Here is a 25,220-nt window from a genome sequence, read left to right as displayed (position 1 = left end):
AGTGAAAACAACAAAAAAATCTTAGAACAGGTTAGTAAAACAATGTAAATACGCAAAAACAGGTTCCATTATCAAGACTGATTGATAGTTGGTTTCATGCTATTTCACGAAGAATACAATCAACTGTATAAAGAATCAATAAATTTAGTAAAAACATTATAGAGGGGTTTTTTTCAGCAAAATGATGAATCGGTTATCGCATAGTTTCCATAGAAGACAGAGATAGATCGTGATCTTCTAAAAAAGAATCCAGACTTCAGTATAAAGTGAGCAATTATTCTATCCAAATGACGCCAAGAACAATTGCTAAACGCTCCAAATTAGGGAGAAGAAGTCGAAAGTGAATAAAAAGGAAAGCGGAATCCCTGAGACTATGAAGTCTGGTGGAAACATTGACAATATGGGCAAAATAGCGCCAAGTGTGGCGACTCCAAATGAGATCAGGATTATCAATGTTGGAGGCAAAAGGTTTGAAACGTATTACTCTACGCTTCATGCTCAGATAAACACCAACTTGGCTTATGAAAAATTCCTCATCAGTCATTACAGAAAGGACCAAGGGGATTACTTTTTTGACAAGGACCCAGACATTTTTCAGGTAAAGGGAATTGTTTTGCTTTGAGGTCCAAATTGCTTTTATTACTGCATACTTTCCGACATACAGTTAACAATTTACACTTCAATCATGTCGATTATTGATAGGAATATGTACAAGGAAAGGAAAGCACACTTATATATTATATGACAGAATACTTACTATAGTCGAAAAATACTAAGTTCATGTCCAAAAGAGCCAGTAATTATAATAATTTTACCTATGCTGAATTAATCTGCGCAATATCAATGTTTTCTACAACAAAAAAGCTAGAGAGTGAAATAAAATTATTTGTAGTTTTCTGCTAAAGAGAAATAAACTATTTTACACATTACTTTGTTGCTGAATAATGCCGCTGAGGTGGATTAGTGGTTAGAGCAATCGCCTCGTATACGGGAGGTCGCGTGTTTGAACCCCGGCCGACTCATGCCAGAGACTTTTAAAAATGGTACCAACAGCTGCCTCGCTTGGCGCTCAGCATTAATAGGGTAGTACTAGGACTGGTCGGCCTGGTGTCAGGATAATGTGACGGTGAGACATAATGTTACATGTCTGCGGCATGATTCCCCAGTGCTAGACATCACTATACACTGTCACATTGCAGACATGGTAGTGATATGACTGAAAAATTGTTAAAGCTTCATTAAAAATCTAAATCACACACACACACGCACACACACACATTCACACACACACACACACTGTTTTGGGATCCCAGAATTTCTCAGTTCTGTTGATCGTTCACCGAATTCGAGGATGACTATGATATCACTAACTAGTTTGGTTTATGTGTGTGGATAATCAGGCCAATTTTAGCTCAGAACTATAAGTGTCACACGGACACACACGATATACCACTAAGGGTTGCTTGATCCAGAGAGTACTTGCTATTGTTTGGAGATTTACTCTGCTCTTGCTCCTGCACTGCATGCGCAATTCTCCTCACCTCATGGTCTGTACGACCGGCAAAGATGAGACTGAACCAAGTATTACGATCCTGTAATTGTACTCTTTACACTGTATGGAAACGGTTATTGGTAAATTACCAACTGTTACATATGTATAGCTAAGTTGAATAGAAGACAGATTTTTCTTGACTTGGTCATACTTTACATGACATATATTTGTATTTTCTAATTTTAAAATATTTGAGAAACCATCAAGATCGCTAAAAAGTTTAACTGCATCTAATTTTTTTCAGATTTACTTGGTTGTTGGAAACATAAATCATTATTTTAAGCTGTCTTAAATTAGGATTCTACCTGAATAAGTCATTCAAGAAAGTCATCAGACATTCTACCTGAATGAGACATTCAAGAAAAGTCATCAAGCAATCTACCTAAATGAGTCATTCAAGAAAAGTCATCAAGCAATCTAATATCGGGTTTAAAAGCATTATAAAACTGATGACCATTGGCGAGTGCTACCTGTAATAAAACTGGGTACGATTCCCATGTAAATGAATTTGTGTAAATGTAGAGTCAAACTGATGGCATGCATAGTGCAGGTTCTAATGATCGGTTAATAGATACTGTAATTAGATAAGTCCTAATGATTAGGTAAGTCCTAATAAGCGGAAATAGCTACTGCAGTTAGGTAAGACTCATGATTTGTAATATATACTTCAATTAGGTAAATCCTAATGATCGATATTATATACTGCAATTCGGTAACTCCGAACAATCAGTAATGTATTCTGCAATTAGGCAAGTCCTAACGATAGGTAATATCTACCTCGATTAGAATTAAAAAGAAAAGAAACGTGCTGAACTGAATTATGGCGAATCTAGCTTTATACAAACAACTTTATTGTTATCTAATACATTTTTTTCACTACTCATTAGGTAGTCTTAAATTATATGCGGACGGGAAAGCTGCATCTTCCATCAAACATCTGCGGACCTGCGATCAAGGAGGAGCTAGAATAATGGGGACTGAGCTATCAGCTTATAGAACGATGTTGCTGGAACAATTACAGTTCCTCGAATTATACCCTGTTGGTCCTTAATCAATTGGAAAGGGACAGGAAGGAAAACGTGGATGAGAATCTCCAGAAAACCTGGAAAAAACAGACCTGTAGGTGGAAAGAAACCAAGCCATGGGTGTGGGCTTTTCTGAATTACCCAAAATGTTCCAAGGGTTCACAGGTAGGCCTTTGTGTTCATGCTTGATCGATAAGAGACCGAAATAACACAAAGGGACCTGTGGCGGAGTACTTACAAAACAGTCTCAAGTACATACATTACTATATAATCCACACTTATTCGTCACTGGCATCACCATTATCAATAATAATAATAATAATAATAACAATAATAATAATAATTTTAACTCAAAAAATCCTACTGGTAAATATTTTAATATCATTTTTAAAATTTAAAAAAATCATATCGGATACTTTAATTCATACTGGTCATCATCGGTCATAATTGTTAAATTTCATTAAATGTTGATAAATAAAAACAACAAAAATAATTGTAATCTGTTATTATCATTTTTGTTGGTAGTAATTATTTTTGTCATTATTATTATTATTATTATTATTATTATTATTATTATTCGTTTCGTTGGTTGTAATTTTAGGTGATAATACTTTTGGACTAAATGTATATTTTACTATGGTATAATCTCTCTCTCTCTCTCTCTCTCTCTCTCTCATGCACTTGGGTGTACACATTTATCTGGATTTTGTCCAAACATCACTTGAACACCTTCCCTACTTTGTGTCTGACAGCCATGTCTGACAGCCTTGTTATTCCACAAAGTAATCTCGTTTAAAGACAGATGCATTGCAAGAAGACGGTTCCTCTATTAGTGAATCCTATTAAGACCTTTAAAGGTTTATGCTACACTGAGAAGCACACAGGAAATTTATCAACTGTCTTGCTAAATATTTCTAATCACGATTGTTTTATCGTCATTGATGATAGCATTTTTAAGACGTTGTATCGTCACTGATGATAACATATTTAGGATGTTTTATCGTCATCAGTGATCGCATATTTAAGATGTTTTATCGTCTTCAGTGATAACATGTTTAGGATTTAAACTTTGACTAAAATTATTATTAAAATGAATATCAGGAGGAACCACAAAATAAGACATGCAGTCGATGTAAAAGTAAAGCTTTGTCAGGAGTAGTAAAGGGGGGCACCCTACGGACAATGGGAATTAGCATTAAAAACACCCCTGGGGCACTCTACGGACAATGGAAATTTAACATGGAGAAAAATCGTGGGGCACTTTACGGACAAGGGGATTTAACATGGGAATAAATCGTGGGTCACTCTACGGACAAGGGGAATTTAACATGGGAATAAATCGTGGGTCACTCTACGGACAAGGGGAATTTAACATGGGGAATAGAGTTTGGGCTTGTTTAGGGACAAGGGGAATGGAACATGGGATTTTTTTAAAAAAATTTTTTAAAAAAGGGGTAGGCAATGGAAAGGCTATCTCTTTTCGAGAAATATGGCTGGCCCTGAAAAGGGCCTTTGGGTTTTATGTTAATGTATTCATTAACATAAATGGCACCGCATTGGTCTTCTTCTTGTCCTTAGGCTGCGTCTTACTGTTGGTCCGTACATCAGCACTCTTTTCAGGCATCCTTGTCTTTCGACGTAGATCCTACGTATCCACAGGCTGGTGTTTGTCCTGTGGACAACGGTCCACTTCGATCGGACATACATGAGCAAGTCTGTCCGAAACATCATGGAAGACACAAGGGTGGATGACTCAACTGTAGTCCACATCTTGAAGCGACGAGAACAGGTGAATCAATGCATTGAACGGCGCTTATTTATAGGCGGAGGAAGGATTGAAACGGATTGAGTTCATTTACCAATCCGAACACGCGTTACAGAATTCAGTCAGCTCGCATCCAATCCGAAGAGAGCAGTCTGTGACGTCACGTAGTCAATATAGATTCGCTAGCGCTTGTGTGCAGTCAATCTATGCGACAGTGATTCAACATGACGGAAACTCAGAAAACGATCCAGTGGGGTGCACCAGCAGGGGAGACTGCCCAAGGGAACCCGGACTTACTTTCAGAAGAGGTGAATTGGGATTTTGTGGATTTTCTCTCCTCGCAAGAATTTGTTCCGGAACCTTCGTTACTTTCTTCATTACCGCAAGTGGAGAATTTTAGACAGAGACAGAAAGAAGAATTGGAGAAATTTATACAACGACAAAAGGAAGCGGAACAGGCTTTTCTCCTACAGCAACAGCAACAAGAAGAAGAGGTAAGAAAAAAACAACAGCAACAACAGCAAGAAGAAGTAGCAGCAAAGAAACAAGAGGGTGAAAATCAAACGGTCACGGTACTGTTGGACATTTTAGCGGAGTTAAGAAGTCTGAAACAAATGTATCAGACTTCTTTATCACGACCGAAGAGAATACGACCTTCCCGAGCCAAACATGTCAACCCTGTGACTAAGCCTACCGTACCACCCTTAGTGATTTCAACCCAATCATTATCATCATCAACATTACGCAGTCCAGAAGTAGGCCTTGGCCGTGGCAAAGGCTTAAGGCAGTTAAAATTGATTGCTTAAACTCACCCCTACACCATGAAGAAAAAAGGCCCTTTTCAGGGCCACCCACATTTCTCGAAAAGAAATACAATTTCAATTTGCCAATAACTCAAAAAAAACTCACCCATGTTACCCTTTTAGTACGTGTCTGTGTATGAGTGCGTGAGTGTAGCTTCTTATTTTAAAATCACAACTCAAAGACACTTACCTTATATCATTCATTTATTCTTTTCTCCATTTTTTACAATCCAATTCACAATTTATAACACAACACTTTAATAAAAAGTTCATTAATTTCTTCTTTTCTCCTTGTTTAGTCTCTCTGTTTTTTGAATTTCTTCACCGTCACACTCTTTTCCTCTTCTTCCTCCTCGCTTTCTTCCCTTCTTCTTTTTTTCTCCTGTTTCTTTTTCTTCACCTGTCTTCTTTCTTCCTCAGAAGAATCCCTCTCTTCCTCTGAAGAATCCCTCTCTTCTTCTGAAGAATTCCTCTTTTCTTCTGACTCCTCTTGTTTCTTTTTTGGGCAATCTGGAGACCAATGTCCTTTTTCTTTACAATAATAACAGGTATCTTGACTTTTGTCTTTTTTATCCCCTGTTTTTTTTCTTTTTTGACGGTCTGGACACTCTGAAGACCAATGCCCTTTCTTCTGACAGATATAGCAAGTATCTTGACTTTTATCTCTAAAGGAAGGAGAGTAGTCCGTAGGCTGGTCTGAAGAGAATTTTCTAATGACCCCTCGCAAAGCTCTGACGAAACGTTCCATCTGGTCAGTCTCTTCCATCGTTGTGCTCGGCTTGAGAGTGAAATGAATAGTGAAAGGACAAGACACACACCCTTTTATATACGCTGGTCTGCTATGACTATAAAGTAGTTTATGGTGTTTGAACTTGAGTCATTTGACTTTTTGCTTTCAAGATGAAACGATCCCATTCATTCGAGAAGAAAGAAGAAGAAAGTAAGAGGCAGAAACGTGATCTATCGCCTCGTACCAGGGCTGAAATCTTGGCACAAATTCATGCCAGTGATTTTGAAGAGGACATGAGTGAACCAGAATCCGAACCCTCTAAACCAAGTTCATCACCCTTAGTTAACCCTGAAAATTACTATTCCATTCGAGAGACGGAAAAGCGCTCCTCTAGAAAATTTAGAACCACGGCTTACAAATACACGGTGAAGTTTAAAGATTTCAAGGCTGAAGTGCCGTTAGAGAAAGCAGAAGTGTTCATCACTGAGGTGTGGGATTCTTTGCTCACTGCACTCAAGCGACAATGTCAACCCAAAGAAGACGATCGCTTGAGACTTTCCATACAACACGACGGTTTGAAATCCCCTGTTTGGATCGAGTTTAGCACCCCTACAGAATTAACTGCTTCCAAAGTCATGGACAAGATTCAACACGTACAACAATCTAATGATCAGTTTGACATCACCGATGGTAAAGCCACACTGGACATGACCCACGTCTCTCCTCCTCAAGGGACTGGACGCAAAAAGATGTTATTGGTGGACGACCTTCGCAACACCAAAACAAGTCTCGTCCGAATTAAGAACCTTCTTGACCAGATGTGTTTAGCCCGTGCCATCGTGGTGGGACGAACCTATGCCAACAAGAACGACACGGTAGAATGGAAAAGAACCTGGGACACTATTCAACGTTCCGACCGAGCCAAACAACGAAACGAAGCAGAACTCCTGTTACAACAAGCCGGACTGTCCAAAGACGCACCCTGTGGCATTCCTGAGATGCAAAAATTGCAAGATACCCTAGCTCCACGCTACACCTTGAAAGTGCACCCTCAAGAAGTGCGCGGACCTCTGTTGTTTCGAGGCCAAGACTTTAAGGACGGAAAATACATTCACCTTTATCATCACGATGAACATTTCGATACCATTACCAGTATCACCGGATTCCTGAAATACAGTTATTACTGTGAGAAATGTGACCATGGTTATAACAATCGAGAGCAACACAAGCATTGTGGATCGAAATGCACAGGATGTTTGGCCTCTTCACCCTGTCTGAGCGAAGAACCAGTGCCTTGTTCAACTTGTCTGCGCACGTTTGTCAGCCCTACCTGTTACCAACAACATCTGAAAACGCAAGGTTCACAGAAGAAATGCGCTTGTCAACTGCTGAGATTGTGCTCTACGTGTGAACAAGTCATACGTACCAATAATACCAAGGCACACGTATGTTCAGGAAAGAAAAAATGTCACATTTGTCACCACATCGTGGACTTGGAACACCAATGTTACGTGCAAAAATACCAACCCCCACCAGAGAAAGAGGACGGTCACAAGAAGAAAGGCAATTTCATCTTTTTCGATTTCGAATGCATGCAAGAAACCGGCATTCACATTCCTAATTTCTGCGTGGCTCATCGAGCGTGCGAGAAGTGCATTCAAGAACCTATCTTCAGTCATTGCCCTCACTGCAGCAAGATACCCGGAGGGCGTGAAAAAATCTTTCGGGGACCAAACACGTTAGCCGATTTTGCCCAATGGGTCTTAGACCCCGTCGACAAGACGTGGAGCCAAGAGGACATCGAACGTTACGGAGATTGTCATCGTCATGCCACGGTGATGGCTCACAATTTCTCCGGATACGATGGACAGTTTCTTTTGAGGTACTATACGGAACAAGGCACCGAGTGTCCTAAAGTGACTTTGAACGGAGCCAAAATCATTTTCATGCAAGTGGGACAAGTACAGTTTAAAGATTCGATGAGCTATTTGGCCATGCCTTTGAGTCGAATGCCTAAAACGTTTGGAATGACAGAAATGGCTAAAGGGTACTTTCCACACTTTTTCAATACGGAAGCCAATCAACACGCCGTTCTACCCCATTTACCTGAGGCTCACTATTACGACCCCGACAACATGCGTACCGAACAACGAGAAGCTTTCTACGCTTGGTATCAGGCTCACGCCTCTGACCCCTTCGACTTTCAGGAAGAAATGCTAAAGTATTGTCGTTCCGACGTGGACATTTTACGACGTTGCTGTAGAAAATTTCGAGAACTGTTCATGGAACACGGAGGGGTCGATCCTTTGAAAGAAGCTTGCACCATTGCCAAAGCGTGTTCCTTAGTGTATCGACAACGATTCATGCCTGAAAACACCGTGGCTGTCATCAGTCCTCAAACGACCCACTTTGTCAAACGTCAATACTCGGTCAAAGCCCTACGTTGGTTACATTACTTGTGCGACAAGGAAGACAAGTGGATTCAGCATGCCCGCAACGGAGGAGGCGAAAAGACCATCGGAACGTATTCGGTCGATGGTTGCGACTTAGAAAACCCCAAGATCGTGTACGAGTTTAACGGTTGCTTATTTCACGGATGTCCCGTCTGTTACCCTGACCGTGACACTAAAAATCAGTTTTTGCAACGAACCATGGAAGACTTGTACCAGGACACTTGTCAGCGACGCCTAAAGTTAGAACAGCAAGGATACCAAGTGGTGGAAATGTGGGAACACGAGTACGATCACCGTATGAAAACCGATCCCGAGTTTAAACGCCTCGTGGAAAGTTACCAGTTCATGGACCCGCTGAACCCGAGGGATAGTTTGTACGGAGGAAGGACCAATGCCACCTGTTTGCTGTACCAAGCCGACGAAGAGAAAGGAGAAGAAATCAAATACTTGGACGTGTGTTCGCTGTATCCCTACGTGTGCAAATATTGTCGCTTTCCTGTAGGGCACCCGCAATTGCTGACGGAACACATCGACCTGGAAAACATTCGACAATACGAAGGCTTGATCAAGTGTAAAGTTTTGCCTCCCACGAACCTATACCATCCCGTCTTACCTCACCATTGTCAAGGCAAACTGATGTTTCCCTTGTGCCGTACTTGTGCCGAAACGTGCAACCAAGATCAGCCTTGTCATCACAGCCAGCAAGAACGGGCCTTGACGGGAACCTGGGTCAGCGTAGAATTGTTCAAAGCTCTGGACATGGGATACCAACTGTTAGAAGTGTACGAAATTTGCCACTTTCCCAAGACACAACAGTACCGCAAGGGTGACCCCACGCAGAAAGGCATTTTCGCCGACTACGTGGATGCCTTTTTGAAACTGAAGCAAGAAGCCAGCGGCTATCCTTCCTGGTGTCACACTCCCGAAGACCAAATACAATTGAAAGAGAAATACCGGGAACAAGAAGGTATCACTTTAGACCACATCGAGAAAAACGAAGGCAGGCGATCGTTTGCCAAAGTGATGTTAAATTGCTTGTGGGGTAAAATGGCACAACGACCGTGTTTACCCAAGACGGAATATTTGACAGAACCTTCCCGCTACTTCCAGATGATTCACGACAAAACCAAATACATGAAACACGTGGACGTCGTTCGAGAGAATTTGATCTTGGTCAATTACGAAGAAGATCTGGACTTTGTACAAGACGACCCTTTTGGAAATGTCATCATTGCGGCTTACGTGACAGCTCATGCTCGCTTAAAATTGTACGAAGCTTTAGAACTGTTAGAAGAACGCGTCCTGTACTTTGACACGGACAGTTGCATTTACATCCATCACCCGATTCAACATCACCCTAACATCGAAGGAGACCGTTTAGGAGCCTGGACAGACGAGCATCCCGACGACAAGATTCTAAGTTTTGTCAGTGGCGGTCCCAAAAATTACGGCTACGAATACCGTGACAAACAAGGAGAAGTGCACACGATGTGCAAAGTGAAAGGACTGACTCTGAATTATCGTACCAGTCGTGTGGTCAACTTTGGGGTATTGAAAGAAGCCTTGCAATCGGGAGAGGATGGAAACTTTAAAGTGACCACCTACCAACCGAACAAGATTGTACGTTTACCCACTCACCACATCGTCAGTCGACCCTTGGAAAAAGTCTATCAAATCGTGTACCAGAAGCGAGTGAGACTTCCCAATCATTTCACCTTACCGTACGGTCACGTCGGTATTGGTTTGTATATAAAAAGGAACCCTAGACAAGATCGATAGTTCATTGTGACTACCAAGACCGAGCTAACAAGATGAATACTTTGAAAGAGACATCGTTCCAGTTTGGGGATTGTAAAAAAGCTGTATCTTTCTCTAGTGTAACTAATACTGGATGGATAAGACCCAGACATTGCGACGGAAAATGTCCGGAAGGAAACTGCGATTGTCCATGTGGTTACCATTGTAATTGCGTAACGGAGTTTGCAGACGAGTGCGATTGTGAGCCTTGCGATGGGACCGATGCTGTACCTTGTGACCTGAGCGATGCCGTAAAGCATCATGGGAACTTTAGTGCCCCTACCCCTGTCATGGAAAGTGATGCTGTGCGTGTCAAACCTGTGGGATGCGAAAGCGATGCTGCTCGTCCTCTTGGACATTTTACTGGGTTTCGTTTTAAAGGGGAATGTCGACCTTCACGTTTACCTCCCTACGGATGTCATCCAGCCCTGAGCAAACTCCTGCCCATTTCACTCAACCCTCATCGAAACGAACCTGTGAAAAACGAATATTCGTTTCCTGTGCGTTTGTCGGAATACTGCGACTTTGAAAATCGTCTTCAATCGTTCAAAGGAAAATGGCCAAAGTATCTGGGAGGACCGACCCCCGAAGAATTAGCCAGAGCCGGATTTTTCTACTTGGGCGAAGGAGATAAAGTCAAGTGCTTCAGTTGCGGTGTGTCACTTCACCACTGGGAACCGCAAGATTCGGCCTACGTAGAACATGCTCGATGGTCACCGAATTGTCATTACTTACCTTTAGTGGGACCGAGACATTGAAGTAACTTCTTACCATAATAATCTGTTCATGGATACTTTACAAGAGAACATTCGTGCTTTGCCTGTGGAGTTGAGAGAACGCATTTATCGAGAACTGGTCAAAATACAAGTGAAACGTAAAGAACAATTGCATCCGATACGTCACCGGTGTTTGAACCACTGGTACCTGAAGGCTATACAAGGACTGATTCAATTGAAAGTGTTCCATCGGACAGACATTGATCAACGATCCTCTAGTTTTAAAAAGGATTGGTTTGGTATGGACGATTGTAGTTACATCATTGTAAACGTACTGCATCGAATTCCAGAGGAAGAGTTAACGAATTACCAACATCTTGAACACAATGTCAACTTGGTGAAAGAGGAAACTTCTGAACGAATTGTAATGTGTAGATTAGTGACTCAACGATTTAAATTCGACACTGAAGTGAAACCATGTTTGTGCAAAGAGTACATTTCTTGTGTCAGACCAAAGAGGATTTAGTATGACCTATTCATGGATACTTTACAAGAGAACATTCGTGCTTTGCCTGTGGAGTTGAGAGAACGCATTTACCGAGAGCTGGTGAAAATACAAGTGAAACGTAAAGAACAATTGCATCCGTTACGTCACCAGATCTTTAACCACTGGTACCTGAAGGGTATAAGAGAACTGATTCGTCAGAAATTGTTTCAGTGGTCAGACCTTGTTCAATACTTCCAGGCCCCCGATGATTCACGTGTTGATCATTTTGGTTACTTCGAGATTCACCTAGAGCAACCCATTGAGGAAGACGAGGTAAAGGATTACCAACATATTTTACGTGGAATCTACTTAGCGGAAGAGGAAACTTCTAATCGAACTCTGACGTTTCGGTTACAGTATGCAAGATTTACATTCCCCACTGGAGAACGAAGATCACTGGCTAGAAAGTACGTGTATTCTTTTCGAAACAAAGAGACTATAAAAACAGGCAGTTATGCCACGACTTATGTCGTATGTCATCCAACAGATTCCGTGGAAGGAACTCAATGACCATATTCAAACCGTGGATCATTACCATCGATTATTACAAGAACTTTATCCATTCAATTTGGGACGACAAGTGGTGTGTGTCTTAGTGACTTGTTTTCTGGGATTTCGTTTACCAGCCGATTCTTTGTGGACTCTTTACGATCAGTACTTACCACCTCCATGGCCTTAAATGGTCACGAAAAACTCCTTTTGCTCAAAGCCTTGCGATTTCATCTGGATACTTCTCGACCTCAACAGGAAAAAAAGATTCGTCAACTTTTAGCTACCCAAGACGTGTATGACGATGTGTGTGTAGCTTGTGACTTACATCCCCATTGGACAGATGTTCGTGACTGGAAAAAGGGGGGTTTTGAGGCTTGGACCCAAGAAGTGGCCCAGTATGCACAAGAGTTGTTCAAGGAAAAAAGTTACTTTTCAACCTGTGTTAGTGACGGTGCCAGAAGAACCCGTCACCGAGAACAACCACTCGCTTCAGGACAGGACTGTCATGGACATTCCTGAAAGGTCATTCCGGGAGGACACTTGTGTGACAATACCTCATGTAGAGACTGTAAGAACATTACACACTGTCCCTAGGACATCTTGGTTACCCAAAACATGTTGTACAGACACTTGTTTATATTCCACTTTGATCGCTTTGCTGTGTTTTATATTCCTGTACATCACTATTTGGGTTGTATGTATTTTTGTCTTTCGTGTTCATATTTGAAACATTCAATAAACGTGTTCTGAAAAAGTATATAAACTCTTGTCTTGTTTGTTTTTCGTGTCACAAGTGACATTTCTCATACCATGGCCACCTCTGCTGTCTCTGCTCCCTCTTCCTCTACTGTCAAAGTCATCGACGAACACTTAGATCGTGCCAGTTGGGAGGCTTTGTATCTTCGCCATCCCTTTAACATGCTCATTGCTGGACCTAGTGGTTCAGGCAAAACCGAATTCGTCAAACGTTTGATCGAACATAAACATCATTTGATCGATCGGCCCCCTCAACGGATCGTGTGGTGTTACAAAGAGTGGCAATCGGCGTACAACCTCTTGCGAGAAAGTCAAGGCGATTCCATCGTGTTTGTGGAAGGCATTCCTAAAGAAGACGATGGCATCGTCTCTGACTCCCGTCTAACCCATTTGGTCATTTTCGACGACATGTTAGGAGAAGACGAAGAAGAAATTAAATTGTGGTTCACGCGCAAAGGGCATCACCGTAATGCCAGTGTCGTTTACATCACCCAAAATTTGTTTCAACAAAGTAAAGCCCATCGCACCATCAGTCTCAATGCGCATTACGTGGTCTTGTTTAAAAGCCCTCGAGATAAATCGCAAGTGCAAGTTTTAGCCAAACAGTTAGGAACGCCTTGGCTGACTCAGGCGTACGACGATGCCACTCAAACTCCACACGCCTATTTACTCGTCGATATGAAACCTACGACCCCCGAGGATTTGCGATTTCGTACCCACTTGTTTCACCACTGGTGCCAAGACGGAGGGCCTGTCCTGTACACGTCTCCGTCCTCGACTTCATTTCACTCCCCATGAAAAAAATCTATAAAAACCTCAGACCCTTTTTCGTCTGTCTCACACAGTGTGAACATGACGTCCCTTCAGTCGCATCTTCCCGTCAAATTGATTCGTGCCTTGTATGGCATCAGCCGAGAAAAAGATCCACAAACACGAGCTCGTGTCTTAGAAGCTAGTCTCAAAGAAGTCTTACGATGGTTCACGGTGACGGCACGTCAATTACTCCAAGGAATCATTCAGATTCCTCATCAAACCAAACGCTTTTTCGATCGAAACAAAGTCGCTTTGGTCCAACTGGCCGATCCCCGCATCGACACTCAAACCAAAAAACAAATCATTTTGAAACCTGGAGGGAGCGGTACTCTAGGAGGGGTCATCATTCGCTCACTCTTAAGATGGGATCCTAATGCCCCCAAAGTTATCCCTAAGACAAAAGTCCAACGAAGCCCCAAGAAGAAAAAGAAAAAGACCAAGTCCCCAAGAAGAACTTCTCCAGTGGCGGGACCCTCCTCTTACCAGACACCACCACCATCACCCCGGAAAAAGAAAAGAAGCCCCAAGAAAAAGAAACAGAGAAAAAGTCCTCAAAAAAAGAAAAGTCCACAGAAGAAAACTAGTCGCAAGAGAGGCACTTCGGCCAGGACGCAACCTTACACTCGCAAGCCACGACCTGCCACAACGTCTCCGGCAGCCTCACGTTTGTCCACTTCTCCGTTGATGTCACCAGGAACTGAAGAGTACTTGGAGACGTTGATTACACCAAGAACTTCTCCGTTGATGACCCCCAAAAGAACTTCCCCAGTGGCAGGACCTTCCAATTTAGCGGCAGTGGCTGCTGCTCACAAAGTACCTTCTCCCAAAATCAAAGTTCAAGAAAGATCGGGCATGTTACAAAGTTTACTGGATTTGTCCAAGCAAGAACTGGCTCGATTTAGTCCGTTACTTACCCCTGCACGACGTGTCATGCCTGTCCTCAAACAGATAAAACGTAAAGACAATCAGTGGCGACGCGTTCCAGTATAAAAAAGCCTGTGACCGAGTAGGGTATCAGTGTTTTTAGGTGCTCCTAAAGACTCAAAGATGTCACCCTCCAGAAAACCCCAAGGAAAGAAAAGGAAAGGACTACCACCACGTTTAGCCAAACATGGGGACCTGTTATCTTCCTGTCCAAAGCTTCTCCACCCCTACGAAAAAAACTCATTCAAACGGCCTCCAAAGAGGTCATCGATACCGTGTGCGAATGTTGTTTGAACGTTTTGAAAGGCACGATCCCTTTGTCCAAACACCAGAAACAATGCTTAGGCAAACATCGTCACGTTCTTCGGAAAATGGTTCAAAAGAAAATTCCCATTCGTCAAAAAAAGAAGATGTTGGTCCAACGTGGAGGCATTTTACCTCTCTTGTTAGGCCCCATACTGAAAGGAGTCTTGGGAACCATGTTGGGAGGACTGGTGGGAGCAAGATAAAAAGGCCTTCGGAAGTCCCAAGATCTCAGAATTCACCCCTGACAACCCCATGGAAGGACGAAAACTAGCTTTAGTGCCTTACAAACGATGGATGGAATACCATCGGTGGCAAGAACAACGCACCCCGCATTTACCTCCCAATCCCAATTTGAGCGAGATGTCCCAGTTACAACACGAATTGCAATCCTTGCTGGATCGCCAAGATTTGTCCGAAACAGAAAAATCGCAAAAGTACGGTCAACTCTTGCAACGACTGCAACTCTTTCACCAGAAAGCTTTAGACGAAACAGCTCTACCCACTCTGAAAGATTTTAAGACCTTGATGAAAAGTCCAGCACCATCACCAGTACCAGTACCAGTACCACCAGTACCCGTGACCAAGACAGAAAAAGGAAAAGAAGAAGAAGAAGAAGAAGGGTTTCAAACTCCACCAGAAAAAGTACGCAAGTTAACAACACCACCTACCTCCAGAATTGGATGGATTAAAAAGATGATGGCCACCCCTTCTTCCTCACAAGAGAAAAAGAAGGTGAAGACAGAAGTGAAGACAGAAGTGAAACAAGAACCGATATCCCCCGCTCAGACATCCTCCTCCTCTTCGACACCTATTGCCGGTCGCACACGCAAAGCCTTGCAATCCAAGAAAATACCCCAAGAGAAAAAGAGTAGCCTCTTCCAAGAGTGGGTGCCTTATTAACACACCAATCAACACAAAAAAATGGAAAAAGTCTTAGCTAGCATTTACTACGATCCCTCGCATCCTGCAGGTTACGCAGGAGTTCAAAAATTGTATCGTGCTGCCAAAACGCGACTGAAAAGTCTCCGTTTACCTCAAGTGCAACGATGGTTACAAGAACAAGCTACCTACACTTTACACAAACCCATTCGACGCAAGTTTGCCAGAAGTCGCACCCGAGTGGAAGGCATCGATCATCAATGGCAAGCCGATTTAGCCGATGTCTCTCATTTGGCCAGCTACAATCGTGGTTACAAATGTTTGTTTTGTGTCATCGACGTCTTTTCCAAATTTGCCTGTGTCGTACCCTTGACTTCCAAATCGAGCAGCGAGTTAGTGCGAGCCCTGCAACGAGTGTTGAAACAAAGCGGTCGTCGCCCTCTTCGATGGCAAACGGACAAAGGCACCGAATTTCTGAACCAAGCTTTCCAAAAAGAATTAAAGAAACGTGACATTCATTTTTTTACCACCGAGAATCCCGAAACCAAAGCCAGCATCGTGGAACGTTTTCAACGCACTTTGAAAGAACGCATGTGGAAATATTTTACGCATCACCACACTCTGAAGTACATCGACATCTTACCGCACCTGGTGCAAGCGTACAACCAATCTTACCATCGAAGCATCGGACGTGCCCCGCAAGACGTGACCCCCGAGAACGAAGTGTTGGTGTTTGAGCGCCTGTTTGGTACGTCCCCGACGAGGGCTGTCCCCAAGAAAAGTGGAGAGTTGACCGTAGGAGATTGGGTGCGCATTGGCAAAACCAAACGCACTTTCGACAAAGGTTACTTACCTAACTGGACGACCGAATTGTTTCGCGTCACTGGACGAGTGCATGGCCGTCATCCTACCGTCTATAAATTGGAAGACATGAACGGAGAAGTGCTCAAAGGAACGTTTTATTTGCCCGAGTTACAACGTGTCACCAAAAAAGAAGACGACGTGTACGACATCGAAAGCATTCTCGAACGCAGAACCCGTAAAGTGGGCAAACGACGTGTCAAAGAAGTCAAAGTACGTTGGAAAGGATATCCACCCAGTTTCGATTCTTGGATCGACGCTTCGCAAGTCATCGACTATAAAAAGAAGAAGTGACCATCATGCCCTTTCACACAGCAGCAGACGCAGCTACGTCGACCACTCCTTCTTCCCCTAGTTCTTCTGTGCAAGATTTACAAAAACAACCCTTGTGGGTGTGGTGTGGAGAACGTGTGCCTAAAACGCAAATCGTCTTTTTCTGCCAAATCTTCGTGGTGTATTGTGTCATCGGGGCAGCCATCGCCAATTTGAGTTTGCAACAAGGAGACAAACAATTGTGGACCATTTTATTGAGCAGTTGCATCGGTTACCTGCTTCCCAATCCCTCCCTGAAATTCTCCTCGAACGGGAACGTTGTGTCCAGCGCCAGTGTCAGTCACCAGTCCAACCAGAATCAGAACCCCATTTTGGACGGAGACACGCCTCTGACGTCCAGTAATATCCCCTCGGACAACCACAGAACTCTGGAATTATGAGTCACGAAAACCAATTTTACTTAACCTTACCCAGTGACAGTTCCATGGAGGTGTTTCCCAACAACACGTTGTGCTGTTACACGGCTAAATTACCTCAGGCCATCCCCTTAGATCACGAAGCCCATTGGGAAGTGGCTTTAGTAGAAATGATTCACCCAACACAAATCAAAAACATCAGTGAAACTCAAAACACTTTTGACGTCGAAATTCTGGATCCAGCACTGCAGCAAACCATGACGGCCACTTCTCAACATAGATCACATCTTGCGAAGGACCCAATACCTCGCAGCAGCAGTGACCCTTCTCCTCCTCTTTTCGTTTATCACTTTAAAATTAATTCAGGCCATTATTTTAGTGGTCAGCATCTGGTGGAGGCCATCGCTGACAAATTCTATGCAACCTTTGACAAAGTTCTAAAAAAACGTGTCACCATCGAGTACCACAAACAGTCTCACCGTCTACTCATCAGATTTGAAAGTGAGGAAAAAAGTATACGTATTAAATTTTGCCCTGGATTGTATGACATTTTGGGTGGAGACCTCAATTTGGTCACGGATAAGCAGACCAAACAAATTCACATCGCAGAGATTGACAACAACTTGCATTTTGCGAGGTATTTTCATTACCCAGTAGAACTGAACCAGGGACTGAATTTGATGTTCGTGTATTCCGATGTGGTGGAGTACAACGTGGTGGGACACACCTCCGTACCATTACTGCGTGTCATTCCTTTCAAAGTAAATTCTGCCACGGTCACTGACGAGGAAGGTGGAAACACTTACCACATCCACCGCGAATTTGTCCATCCTCACTATTTGCCTGTCAGCAAGTCGTATTTGGACACGGTCAACATTGCTATAAAAGGAGATCTGGGACAAAATATTCCATTCACCAAAGGAAAAGTCACGGTGAAACTCCATTTTCGAAAACGGTTCTCTCACGACTCGTAAGTAAGTCATGTATCCAGTGTACCGAGGGGTTGCACGACAGCGAGGACACGGTTTAGGAGACATGTTAAAATCGGCCTTTCGTTCGGTGGCCCCGGTGTTGAAACCGATGGTGACACGCGGATTGCACGCCTTGAAAGATGCGGCACTGACGCAAGGCAAAGAATTTCTCCAAAATGTCATCATCGACAAACAAAACCCTAAAGAAGCCTTCATGAGGGCTGGCAAAAATGTCTTGCTGCAAACGGGCAAAGACATTTTAGGCCGACGAGACACACCTATAAATGCCCTGCACGCTACCGAGTCAGGCATTCAGCAAGGACAAGGCAGAAAGAGACGACGAAGAAGAAAACACCCTTTCACCAGACTTCAAGCGAGAAAGGCCAAGAAAAGAAAAACCGTTCGAGACTTAGACGTTTTCGATTATTGAGAAAAGAGACAAAATGATGCACCGAGAGTCTTGCGCTTGTTCCAAGACGGAACTAGATCTGTTTGCCATGCCCCCCACCATGATGACCATGCAAGAATCCCAGTGGGTGGAATTTCATCCCGTCTCCTCATTGACCGATTCCGCTCCCATCGAGTTTGAAATCAAAGGACAGCTCGAAGATTACATCGATCTGAATAGCAGTTACTTGTACCTGAAAGTCAAAGTTCTAGATAAGGATGGTAATGGAGTAGAAGACACTGAGAATATAGCTCCCGTCAACAATTTCATGCATTCCTTGTTCAGCTCAGTGGACTTGTACTTGAACAACAAACTGGTCAGCAGCAGCATGGATACTTACCCTTACCGTGCCTACCTGGAAAATCTCTTGACGTACGGAATAGATGCCAAGAATACTCATCTCAATGCTTGTGTGCTATGGGAACCTGACGAAGCGGGCAAGTTTGACATAATAGAAAAAGACAATGACGGCTTTGAGGAAAGACGAAGCAAAATCTTAAATAAGAAGAGTTTAGAACTGATGGATCGTTTGCATTTGGACATGTGCTTGCAAGAGAAATATTTGCTGAATGGGGTCAATGTCCGCTTGAGACTGAATCGCAGCAGTGCCGCTTTCCATTTGTTGGCTGATGATAATGCTACTAAGACTGGTAATCCTAAAAGCCAAATCGAGGAGGCCAAACTCTACGTACGACGCGTGGAAGTGTTACCTAAAGTGGGGAATGACATCAGTCAAACGTTGAGCAGAACGACTGCCAAGTATCCCATCCGACGCGTGGAAGTGAAAACGTTCACCATTCCCCGTAACCATCAATCCATAATCGAAGATCATCTGTTCCAAGGACAGTTACCCAAGCGTTTAATCCTTGGTATGGTCCTGAATTCAGCCTTCAACGGAGACTTCAATGAAAATCCTTTCAGGTTTCAACACTTCAACGTGAAGAAAATCGAAGTCAGTCGCGATGGCAAGACCTTGTGTACCCGGCCCTTTGAGCCTAAGTTTACCCAGAACAATTACTTGAGATCGTACTTGTCCCTGTACGAAGCCACCGGCCAGTTAGGAACCAACACCAGTCACGGCATTACGTACGAAGATTATGCAGGAGGCTATGCTTTGTGGGCTTTCGATTTCACTCCAGACCAAGGCAGTGACGAGGGACATTTTCATCCTATAAAATCTGGCCAGATTCGTGTGGAACTTCAGTTTGCAGACCCAGCCCCTGATGTAACGGTGAACGTCATCCTGTATGCAGAATTCGATAATACCATAGAAATCAACAGTTTGAGAGAAGTCATTCTAGATTATTAGAAGCCATGGAAGACTTATCCCTCTTTACCTAGTGGAGAAACTTTGGAGATGGAATGTGAGGAGACCGTGGAAGGAGAAGAATCTCAAGACAAAGACGAAGAAGATATCATAATGAAGTCGAGATGGCCAGAACAAGAAGCCCATTTAGTCTCCTGTTTTGCCAAACACTTGGTCGACAAAATAACGGAATTGATCAAGAAAAATTGCTATGGATGTCAAAACGATCATCCCAGTCAAATTCAACACGATAAATGCCTGATGTTGAGTCAAGAAGAAAAATTGGACGAATATCTGGACGAAGCTTGGAGTCTCATCTCGAACAAAGACGTGTTGCACCAGTGGTATAAAGACTTGCGTGAACATTCTTGTCCACCATTAAACACTCAAGAGATCCATCGTATCGAAGCTCTCCTGAATCAGAGTGAGGAAACAGAACGAAGAAACTGTTATTCGTCAGACATTTTCAAGCAAAAAGTCAGGATCGAATTGACGAATTATTATTATCTGTGAAGAAGAAGAAGAAAAAAACACAAAACAATGGATACCTGGGAACTTTATTACCTTTTGAACCACAGTTCGTATACGGCTTCTTGGAATCCTGTCGTCTGTGCTAAAGATGAACTCCCTCATCGCAAACCTAAAGACCATCAAGCTTACGTGATCAACACGGACGACAGTCATCTCCCAGGAACCCACTGGGTAGCCGTCTACTTTCCTCAAGAAGGATGTGTGGAATATTTCGATTCGTACGGATTGCCCCCTTTGGAAGACGATATCATCGACTTTATGAGAAGAAATGCTCAGACTACCCGATTCAATAATGTGAAATTACAAGGTACAGATTCCTTGGTGTGTGGACAATATTGTGTGTATTTTCTGCATCATCGCAGCCTGGGCTATTCCTTAGAACATTTAGTGACTCATTTCGATCCTCGTTCTTCTGCTAGAAACGATGTGAAAGTAGATCGATGGTTCTGTGACCATTATGCTTATCTTTTGTCTCAAGCTAGGAAACGTAGTGTCCATCAATGGTCTAATGATTTCCAACAGTGGAAATCACAATTTCATTCACAACGTTGTCAGCCCTGTTTAAAGTAGATTGTATTTGAAAAAAAATTGTTTGATGTTATAGTGTTGTATTATTGTTAAAAATGTTGTTGTTAGTTAGTGTTAAGTGATTTTTTAATAAAAAATGTTGTGTTTAGAAAAAAATGCCTTTGTCTTTTGTTTAGCTATAAGAATGTTGGATTGATGCTCTTTCATTTCTTACTATCCCTCTCATGAACGTTGCGGCTCGAAAACCGTGTGGGGGATGTTTTCCTTCACGTCCGCGCTTTAACTTTAAGAACCGGGTTGTTCCCAGTCTAGCCATCCATTGTCGACTCATCCTCCTAAGAAGATGTGCTCCAAACTAGCTAAGCTCAACGAAGCCTACGTGAATTTGCATAGGGTCAGACACAGTCTGATACCGAAACCAGAAGAAATAGAGAATGTGAGAATGTTAAAAATCACTGAAGACCTGATAGAAGAGCTCTTCAGAGAAGAAATGAACAGGGAGAAAGAAGAATGGACAGAGAAGTACAGACTTCAGAGACAGCAGCAACAGCAGCAACAGCAGCAACAACAGCAACAGCAGCAACCTGAAGCTGACAGAGGCTTTGTCGATTGTCGTATCGACACAAAAGAATTCTTCTTCTCTTTCCGAAGAAGCAGACCTATCGCCAGAAAGTCTATCCTCAGAGGACATCGCATTCTTAGAAACTAAAAAAGAATGCCATAGCAAAAACAAAAAACAGCCCTTTTCAGGGCTACCCAATACTCTAGAAAAGAAATAACCATCAATTTGCCAATGTGTGTAGGTAGAGTAGTGTGAAAATAAACACTAACTCTTTCTAAAAAATGTGAGGGTATGAGTTTGTGTGTTTGTGTGTTTGAAAGTAATAAAAATAGGTTGGTGTGGATAGTAGATTAAAATGATGTTAGTTTTTTTTGGCTGTTAGAGGTATATATTTTAGGTTAGATTGCATTGCTTTGCGTATGTGGATAGTCAATTGAAGTGATTTATAAAAAAATTTTAAAATAGTAATGGGTAGCATAAAAAAAGTGAGCGAGTGTTTCTTTTAGGTCCGAGCGTTGTTGTTGTTTTTTGGTCATGATCCAGGCAAGATCAATTTCATGTTATTAGGGGGATGTTTTCCATCACGTCCGCGCTTTCACTATAAATTGAAACTCGCTGGGCAGTCTAGCTACCCTTGTTGATTGATCAACAGTAAAAAATGAGCAACAGACTGACTAAATTGATGGAACTTCAGATGCATCTGGAGTATGCCAGATACCTACTGAACGAGCTGACTGCGGAGGCCCTTGTGGAAGAAGTGAGAATAGAACAGGAGGAGGAGGAGGAGAGAAAAATGAAAGAAGAGAATGAAAGAAAGAGAGAGATCAGGTGTCACCCTATGATGAACCCTGTGTGCAAGGTGATACCTGAGGCAAGGACATCTTGCCAGCCTGTAGCTGAACCACAATCACAACGAAGACAAAGACAAAGAAGACAGAGGGAAGAAGAAGTGTTCACTATTCCGCAAACGGAGGAGTGGGATAGTGAAGCCACTCACCCACCGTCTGCTCTTCAAACAAGTCATGTGAATTGGACTAATGATTGGAGTAGACGTTGTGTCTGTGGTGCCAGACCCGGAAGGTGCCACCATTAACCAAGGCCTCTAAAGTTTAAAAAAAACAGCCCTTTTCAATGCTACCCAATACTCAAGAAAAGAAATAACCATCAATTTGCCAATGTGTGTAGGTAGAGTAGTGTGAATATAAACACTAACTCTTTCTTAAAAATGTGAGGGTGTGTGTTTGTGTGATTGTGTTAGTAAGAGCTGAGGTATGTTTGTGTGAATAGTAGATTATGGGTTTCTTAGCGTATGTGAAGAGTATAGTTAGGGTTTTATTATATGAAAAAAGTAGGGGATGTTTTCCTTCACGTACGCGCGTTGTTGGATCATGATCTAGGTAAGATCCATTTTATGTTTTTAGGGGGATGTTTTCCTTCACGTTCACGCTTTTCGTATAAGAACCCACAATGTTGGTCGTTCAAACCATTCTGCAAAGAATAAAAAGAAGATGGCGTCAAACCAAATCGACAAAATTCAAACCTTGCAAGACGTTTTAGACAACTTAGGAATAATGGAACAGATGCTATTAAGACTGGTTGAAGACCATTATTCCTATAGTCCCCATCGTGTGAAGATGGAAATTAATAACTTAAGGAAAGCAAAGGACAAGATTAGTGGTGTCATGAAAGAGATCAAGGAGGAGAAGGAGGATGAAGAGGAAAGAATAAGAATACGCAAATGGAACGAAAAGATTGAAAAAGAAGAGGAAAATGAGAAGAGGAAGAAAGAAGAAGAGGAGGAAGAGAAGAAAGAAGAGAAGGAGAAAAAAAAGAAGAGAAAGAGTGTTGGAGATAAAATAAGAAGTTGGTGGAGGAAAAGAAGAAATTAGAAGAAGAAAACCCAAAGGCCCTTTTCAGGGCCAGCCATATTTCTCGAAAAGAGATAGCCTTTTGAATTGCCTACCCCTTTTTTTTTAAAAATTTAAAGAAAAAAAATCCCATGTTCAATTCCCCTTGTCCGTAGAGTGACCCACGATTTATTCCCATGTTAAATTCCCCTTGTCCGTAGAGTGACCCACGATTTATTCCCATGTTAAATCCCCTTGTCCGTAAAGTGCCCCACGATTTTTCTCCATGTTAAATTTCCATTGTCCGTAGAGTGCCCCAGGGGTGTTTTTAATGCTAATTCCCATTGTCCGTAGGGTGCCCCCCTTTACTACTGTCAGGCACTGAAGTGCGTTCTAAGGTTATTTTAGCATTTCAGACGATTTACATGAAAATATTTTGAGTAAAATCGGATGTTACAAAAATAAAAGAAAATATTAACAATACATACCCTGCCTTAAAAAATCGCAATGATTCAGTAACGTGCTTGATAGAAAATGATATTTAAACATGTGGTTTGTGGGACGGCTGTGACTTGAACATTGAATTGAAGCGTCATTGTCGCCCTTGAAAACGTTTATTTCATGCATTATCATTGAGTAAATTAGTTCCACCCTTTCTCCTATGACTGTTCAAAATGTGTGCAACCATCTGGTACGTACAATGCGTATATATAGCACAGAGATTTTATAGAGGCTGCAACTGTACACTGTTCTCCGCCATATTTGATGCTATCTCTCCTTTGCTTCGAGGATGTAGCGACATTTGGCGGGCAGGGCTTCTCGTGTCGCGTAGGAACTACTAATTGATCATCTCGAGTCTTTGATTAGCATAATAATTGAAGACAAGATATTCGAGGAATTACACACCTACAGTCAGTGCCTTGGCTGGGAAATTATTGAATAAGAATCAACATTTTACGTTCCACAAGGTTAATCCATTTCTAAATTAGTACACTAGACGGTATGACATTTTTTAAATTATATATTATACAGCACTGCAAAGTAGGAAAACGTAACACAGGTGATTATTTAAAAATTAGGGCACATTTTCTCATTAATCAGCAGTAATGTCTCAGGTATTTATGTATTCCCCTACTTAAAAGACCAAATGTAGGTCAGAATGGTTCCGTATCATTTGAAATCCTGATTTACATATTATCCTACGAAAAGAAAAAAAGAAATCTATACTTTCTGTTAGTACTCACCTTCACTGACTATCCTAATCGCATATAGTGGTTTAGATTTCCTTTTTTAGTCCCACTAATTCGTTTGTACTTATTGTCTTTATCGTAATATATTGATTTTGATGCAGAACGGGTGTGTTCTTGCTTATTACTCTTTGTTATTTCTTTCATTCCTTTTGATTTGTGTGCGTTAAAACTTTAATTTATTACTGAAAGACATTAGAAGGATTAACGATTATTTTATTTATGAAATTCTTGGGTGGTTTGAAGGGCATAATCACCACACTATTGCCACTATCATACACAGAGAATAAGAGCTAAGCACCTTTCCAAGGACACACCACACTATTGCCACTATCATACACAGGGAATAAGAGCTAAGCACCTTTCCAAGGACACACCACACTATTGCCACTATCATACACAGAGAATAAGAGCTAAGCACCTTTCCAAGGACACACCACACTATTGCCACTGTCATACACAGAGAATAAGAGCTGAGCACCTTTCCAAGGACACACCACACTATTGCCACTATCATACACAGTGAATAAGAGCTAAGCACCTTTCCAAGGACACACCACACTATTGCCACTATCATACACAGGGAATAAGAGCTAAGCACCTTTCCAAGGACACACCACACTATTGCCACTATCATACACAGAGAATAAGAGCTAAGCACCTTTCCAAGCA

The 25,220-nt window shown here is 42.3% G+C and overlaps 1 pseudogene; it reads left to right on the top strand.

The window, feature by feature from the left end:
* Window positions 1-373: 373 nt before the first annotated feature.
* Window positions 374-25,220, top strand: part of LOC149792958 (potassium voltage-gated channel protein Shaw-like) — a 37,153-nt pseudogene continuing 12,306 nt past the window's right edge.

This window comes from Sinohyriopsis cumingii, chromosome 8, assembly GCF_028554795.1.
Source record: "Sinohyriopsis cumingii isolate HCF-2022 chromosome 8, ASM2855479v2, whole genome shotgun sequence".
In the NCBI taxonomy this organism is placed as follows: domain Eukaryota; kingdom Metazoa; phylum Mollusca; class Bivalvia; order Unionida; family Unionidae; genus Sinohyriopsis; species Sinohyriopsis cumingii.
Note: the sequence above shows the minus strand (reverse complement) of the source record. Positions and strands in the feature narration are given on the sequence as shown.